The 7,234-nt window shown below is 33.5% G+C and overlaps 1 pseudogene across 1 annotated transcript; it reads right to left on the bottom strand.

Moving 5' to 3' along the window:
* Positions 1-1,913: 1,913 nt before the first annotated feature.
* LOC311608333 (peptidyl-prolyl cis-trans isomerase A-like) lies at positions 1,914-2,400 on the bottom strand (annotated as a pseudogene). Its single transcript has one exon. The product of its transcript is annotated as a peptidyl-prolyl cis-trans isomerase A-like (transcript).
* Positions 2,401-7,234: the final 4,834 nt, after the last annotated feature.

Below are 7,234 nucleotides of genomic sequence, written 5' to 3'. Positions count from 1 at the left end.
GACTTGGTGGCAGGCATCTTTATTTTCTGATCCATCTCTCCATTCCCAACTTTTAATTTATATTAACTTATTCAAAATGTACTGAGAAAAAAAACCTATAAATTTTAGAGGAACTGTGTCTTAGAAAAAAACTATAAATTTAACTCAGACTCAGGTATGTTACAAATAAATCATTTAACTTGCACAAAAGGTTCATTTGTAAATTATGTCACATATAAGTATTTCAAGAACACCCAAAAGTTCATATTTGTAAGAACACACATTCGTATAATTTAAGATGAAACATTCAATAATGAAACAATACTGAAAGTGTGACTTTTAAGAATTAACTCAAAAAATCAAACTTTGTGTTTACATCCTGCATGTTTTATCTTTCAAAGCTGTCATGCAATTGTGTTATTTTTCAATATATGTTATTTATTGATAAAAATTTATTCTAAATTTCTTGATTTCAATATTTCTCTGCTATCTTTAATATTATCTCAGTTGTTCAAAAATCCTGGTTCAATGTTTATAATCACCTTAGAATGTATATATTTTAGAATGTATATATGCCGTTATATGTGTGTATTCCTTTGCATTCATTTAGCTTTAACATTATAAAAAAATTTAAATATTTTCTTTTTATCCTTATATTCCATCAGCATTGTGTGACATCATGTGCTGCTTTCAGCATGTGACCAGCCATGTGCTGTATACACAGGATCTTTGAGTAAAGCTTCTGAACCTCCTAGTTTGTGTAACCTTATCAAATCTTACTTATATATTACTTTGAGACAGCATACATTGATTACAACATCTAAGCACACAAAAGGACACAAAAAGAAATGCCCCTATAAAGGTCTTTTATAGGGCTAATGGAAGTCATCATCAAATACCCTATGTCAGAGCTCAGAAAATTATGTTTTGTTTTATCATGATGGGTTACTATCTCTTAGGGGACTGTTCTTTTGTAATGAGAGACAGACAGGAGTGTATCCAGATGGTAGAGGAGGTTGGGAAGTAGTAGGACATATATAGAGAGAAAAAAACTATAATCAGAATATATTGTTTGAGAACAGAATCTATTTTCAAAGCAAAGCATACAAAAGAGTGCCAATAAATCAAAAGGAAAGAACACACACGCACAAAGACAATCTACCTTGTTTTGCTATTCACATATTTTTTTTTTCATTTTTGGTGGACTTGTTGGTGTATTTTTCTGGATAATATTTTCTTATATTAGAGTATCTCTGCCTCTATTATCAATTAAAATTGTCAGTGTTTTACCTTGAAATCAGCTTGATATATGAATGAATGCCTTTGTCTTTAAGATGTCAAAGTATTTGGCAAATTTTTCCGAAGAAGACAGAACTGCTATGGACTAAATGAATGATGATATGGAGTCTATCATAAGCCCAGAAACATTTGCATTAAATAGTAAAAGAAAGTGATGGGATGCCCTTTTCCTTAATTTTCAGGTCCTTTTCCTTAATTTTATATGTCAGATCATGTGACTAAAATGTTTGTGGCTCAAAGCAGCATGCCATATTTTTGAAACGTCACAAATGTATTCATAGGACAAAGTAGATGCTGCATACGTTGGGAAGTGAAGAATGACTGTGAGATATGATTTTGATAGCTTTCCAGCGCTTTATGAACTGATGGTTGTTTTACCTAGTGGAGAGAGAATAACTTTTACTTTGTAAAACCCCCTATGTGATAAAACACTTTTTTTTCCTATTTACTTTTTATTCATAGTCATAAACTTACCTCTACAATCCAGTGAAACTTGGAGGGGAATGTGGACAATATGGAACCCAAAGGACTTCAGTGAGAGAGATTACAGGGTTCTGTGAGCAGATCTAGTGGGCGTGCTCTCTTGATGTACAGAAGGAATGGTCTGGTCGTAAGATGCCCACAAGTCAAAAGAATTAGAGTTGCCCACAGTCAGAAATGGTGATCTTCTTGCCTGTCTTGCCATTCCTGTACTCAAGGCGCTCCATTGCTTCCACGGTGCTCCTGCCTTTTTTCAGCTTCCCAAAGACCACAAGCTTGCCATCTAGCCACTCAGTCTTGGCAGTGCAGATAAAAAACTGGGTACTGTTTGAGTTTAGTCCAGCATGGGCCATGGACAAGATGCCAGGGCCTGTGTGCTTCAGGAACAAGTTCTCATCCTCAGAATTCTCCCCATAGACAGACCTGGTGCCAGTGCCATTATGGCATGTGACGCCACCACCCTGGCACATGAATCCTGGAATAATTCTGTGAAAGGAGGAACCCTCATATCTAAATCCTTTCTCTCCAAAGCACAAAAGATTTCTGCCATCTTTGGAACTTTGTCTGCAAACAGCTCGAAGGAGTTGTGGCCTAGGGCTCGCCATTGGCTGTGATGTCAAAGAATATAGTGGAATTGGTCATGGCTGCAGAAAGAGGTAACAGGAGACAGTGGCGTCTGCAAAGCTGTGATACCACAATCTAAGTAAGTAATAAAATAGTATAAAAATTGTAGTTTATGAAAAACTCAGCTGTCAGGATTGACTTCTTGACTGAAACCCAGAATATGTACTCAGCATATATAAGTACTTTGCTCAACACCAGTAACAGTCAAATACCCCTGGTATAAATAGTATGCTATCATTTCACTATATTGTTAGATTTGAGTAATTAGTATTTTCACCTAGAAAATTAGGAATTAATCTCTATATGGTCACATTATATTTACATGTTAACTTTTAATGTAAATTAGATTAATCGTATTATTTCTACAAAAATTTCTTGAATTATGTATGGCAAAAGACTTGAGGTGTTATTTTAATCAACAAATGACATAGTAACATTTGCTATTATTCAACATGTGAAAAGCCATCAAAACATTAATGTCTGACATATTTTCATATGTTTTCCACATCATAAGGTGAACTTTTATGCAGCATTTTATTTAAAGGAGTTATTCTGATGATACAAATCTGGCCTCTGGAATACATGGGGCTTACTTATTTCAGCTCATCAAAGGGTCCAGATTTTGTTCGGTGGTTTGTATTGGTCCAAATTCGAATATAATTTCTCTATTATTTTTATCTGAAATTGGAAGTATCCATGCAGCAACACTATTTATAATGAATGATCCCTGAGAGGATTTTACTGATTATATTCTATTTTAATAAGATGAGATATACTAAGATTTCAGTTCTATATTATTTTCATGATGAAGAAAATGTCCTTACTCAATGATGCAGAAAATACTTAGTTTCCCCTTAAATTCACAGATTCCTACTGTGATACAGTGAATTGGATCTGGCCTCCGAGGATTAATATTTATAGTTTTTATTTTTATGTGTTGTGCTCTTTCCTGATTAATTTTTTTGTTGCTTCCCAGCATACAACATCACGAATGCTAAGTTGATGACTTTTGTCTTAATAGCATCTAAAGCCACTAAAGACTGATAGGTTAGGATAGAGAAATTTTCATAAAATAACCTCACAAAAAGATTTTTAAAGTATGCGATTCAGACACCAGCAAGCATTTAATAGTTTTGCTGCCTGGAATTGTGAAGAAAGAATAATACATGCTGAATACAAGTTAGGTACATATACTGCCCCTGCAATATGGCTAATTTGCTAATGGTTACTATGGAAATATGACTGGAAATTCAGTGTGACCTATCCTACATTTATTCAAAATACTCCATAGCACTAGTTACAGAACATATAGACATACAAAATAATCATATATAAAAATAATGATTAAAAACTAGAAAATTTGTTGAGAATTATGAATAAGGAAAACAGAAAGCACCATTATATCTTGAAATACTGCTTATAAAAATAATTATTTTCTGCTATATGGTGATAACAGATAAAGTAGGATTCCTTTAATTCTAATATTTATAAATTAATTCTTCTGGATATAATTATGATTAAGGCAGGATAATGACTGATGTCATAAGGAATACAATAAACTTTATAACTGTTTTCAACCTGTGAGTCACAACCACTTTGGGGAAGTCATATATTGCACATTCTGCATATCAGATATTTACATAATGATTCTTAACCAAAGCAAAATTACGGGCATGAAATATCAAAGAAGTCATTTTATTGCTGGGAGTAAGCTTAGCATGAGGAACTGTATTAAAGTGTCGCAGCATTAGGAAGGTTGAGAACCACTGTGGTATAAACATAGAACAGCATTGTGTGTTCAAGGAGTATGTGTGTGTGTGTTTGTGTGTGTGTGTGTGTGTGTGTGTGTGTGTGTGTGTGTGTGAGTGTGTGTGTGTCTATGTGTGTATGCATACGTGTGTGTGCATGTGTGTGTGAATGTTTGTGTGTTTAAAGTTATCCTAAAGTAACATTAAAATAAAAACCTCTTTTGCCTCCTCATATAGGGCTTGTCTACGTGGGTGATATTTTAGACAACTCTACTTTAAAACTTAAAGTTGACCCTAGTTCCTAGTGAAGTTTGAGTGGGAAACCGAGTGTGTCGATCTCATGATTTATAGGCAAAGTCCTGAGAATGCCATCCAACACAAAGTCATTAAATTTTTAAGCTATCTTATTTATTTGAGTATATCTGTATATATGTTCACATGCCACAACTTTCTGTGTATATCAGAGGAGTCATAGTGGGAATTGTTTTTTCCTTCTACTCTGTAGGTCCCAAGTGTTGAACTCAGGTCATCAGGGTTTGTAGTTAGGACCTCTGCCCATTAACCTATCTTGTCCACCCAGCATTATGAAATCCTTTTGACAGCTTAAAAAAGAGAAGCAACATGCAAACACACTCACACACACACAAACAAACAAAACAAGCAAACCAACAACCCAAAACTAAACAAAAACACTTGCCCCAGGAACAATTACATGTCTGTGTCCTGAGCACTTAGATTGTACACAGACCATCACAATCACCCTTTCATCTTATTTACATGCTAGGGTACTGAACTTCAGTGCTCAGGATTGTACAATAAGCGTGTTAGCCACTGAGCCATCACTCAAGACCTTTTTGTCTATGATGAAAAAGCAATAAAAGCAAAATTACATTGTTGGACTTATTTCTTTTTCTCCTACCAACTCTTCCCATGAACATGCCTCTCTAATATATGCCTGTATTTGTTTAGGTGTTGTTACACATATGCATATGTAACCATTTACATTATAAAATATATAAATACAGGCTATTATATATAGATGATTTCAGGGCCAACTCCTAATTATTGAATAATATGTACACTTTAAAACTAAATTATGTGTAAATAAATAAAAATCAGTTAAAAGATAAAATATATATAAATCCTAAATTGTTTTTATTGTTGCTGAATTATACTTTCAATATTTTTCATAAATTCATGACAATTTGCCTTATTAGGTATATTAATTTCAAAGAACTTTATTCATGTTTGGAGTTATTATTTAAGTTTTGTGAAACTGTTCTTTCCAGGATAAAACTTTCATTTTTAACTAATATTAACTTATCTTTACTTACAATTTTTCTATTTGTGCTTTCATTATCTGTGATTTATTTAACATTGTTTAAACTTAGGTTACTGTAATAGTTAATATGAATTGTAAACTTGCCATTTAGAATCACTAGGAAAACACAACTCTAGTTGTATCTATGCAGATGTATTCATACATAGACAGAAACCACACTAATAGTGGATTACATTCTTTTGTGGAATAGGGTCCTACACTGAGTACAAAAGGGAAAACTAGCTGATCACTGCTATTGCTCTGTCTTAGTTTCTAAATGGCAGGTGCACTGTGAGCATCTGGTTTAACCTTCTGTTGACATGCTTCTCCTGCTGTAGTGAACTCGGATCACTGAAGCCGGAGTGACCAATGTGTGTTAGCTGCTTGACATGAAGGATAAAAACCAAACCCAGGTCCCCCACAAGAACAGTAGGTGTTCTCAGCCACTGTGTTTCTTCCCAGCACAGAAACCTGTTTAATGTAGTGCTTCATGTCCTAATTTATATCTTTACACATGTTACAAGTTTCTGGGCTTATTAAGAACTTTTGAAACATTTGTCAAAATCATAGTTCATGAATCTATTGCTTTCTGGAAATATTATATGTAAGTTCACTAATCCATCACTTTGGCCTATTGTTCCTGAACTGAAAAGTCACTTTTTCGTGTTGTAAGGTAATTATTTCTTGTTATGTGTCATGACAATAGTTAAATCAAAATTGTGTAATGAGATGTTAATAATATAACTATACTACTTCAAATGTAAAGTATGATGAAATTCACAGAAGAAAGGGAAAGTATGCTGCTAGCACCTCAACTTTCAATTGTTGCGTTAGTAAGTAAAGGTGAAAGCAAAAACAACAATTTGACTTACCCAGGGAGAGTGCCATTGTATGGTAAGAATTTTGTTTTGTTTCATCTTCTAGTTTCTTACTGAACATTCACCTGCAGCTTAATTTGACAACAAGCTTCTGAAATATTGGACTGTAACTTTTCCCATAATTATTGAGTGTACATTTAAGTTACAGAATGGTATTAATGTAGGCTACACCCTCAGCAAATATAATCACCAGATCAAAGCCATGAGAGAAGGTTCAAGCTACAAGCTGAAGATCAGAGACATGCCTTGGGAGAGACTATTTAGATTCTCATACTTACAGAAGCAGCTATGAAGAACATGAAATAAGTGATGTGAAATTACTTCTCTGTTATTTATGTCAGGGCCAATATCCATTTGGCAATTTGCAATCCATCAAAGTATTAAAATATTTGTGAAATTCTGAAACATTTATAGCGTTAAATAACCAAATCAGTGCAAAAGCACTTTAAAGGAATGGAAATTACAGTAAATGGATGGATCCCAAAGAAAAAAGTATCATGTTTCATGATTTCCATTAGAAGTGTCCACTCCAAATCATTCCAAAATGCCAGAATAGAAAAAGTTCCATTCTCTAAAATATTTCAAGTAGTAACAAGAATAATATTCCTCCAAACTTTGTGTTCATTATTATTCATTGTTCTTGGTTCCTGTTATTTGCAATATTTAATTCCTTTGCCTTCATACATATTATGAAGTGCATGCATAGATTTGATCCATATCTAATATATAGAAATCTCTGTAGTTAATTAGCTTCCTTCTAGTATTTTTTGCTTAAAAAATATCAGTGCATATCTTATCTATATTTGAGTATGACATTTTGCATCAGACACTTGAAAGAGAATAACTGAAAAATAGATACCGTGTCTTAAGCATCATTAAATCAATTGCTAAATTTGTCTCTCATA

This window comes from Acomys minous (genome assembly GCF_964271855.1).
Source record: "Acomys minous genome assembly, chromosome: 11".
Taxonomy (NCBI): Eukaryota; Metazoa; Chordata; class Mammalia; order Rodentia; family Muridae; genus Acomys; species Acomys minous.
The sequence above is the reverse complement of the archived record's forward strand: the minus strand, read 5'-3'. Positions and strand labels throughout refer to the sequence as shown.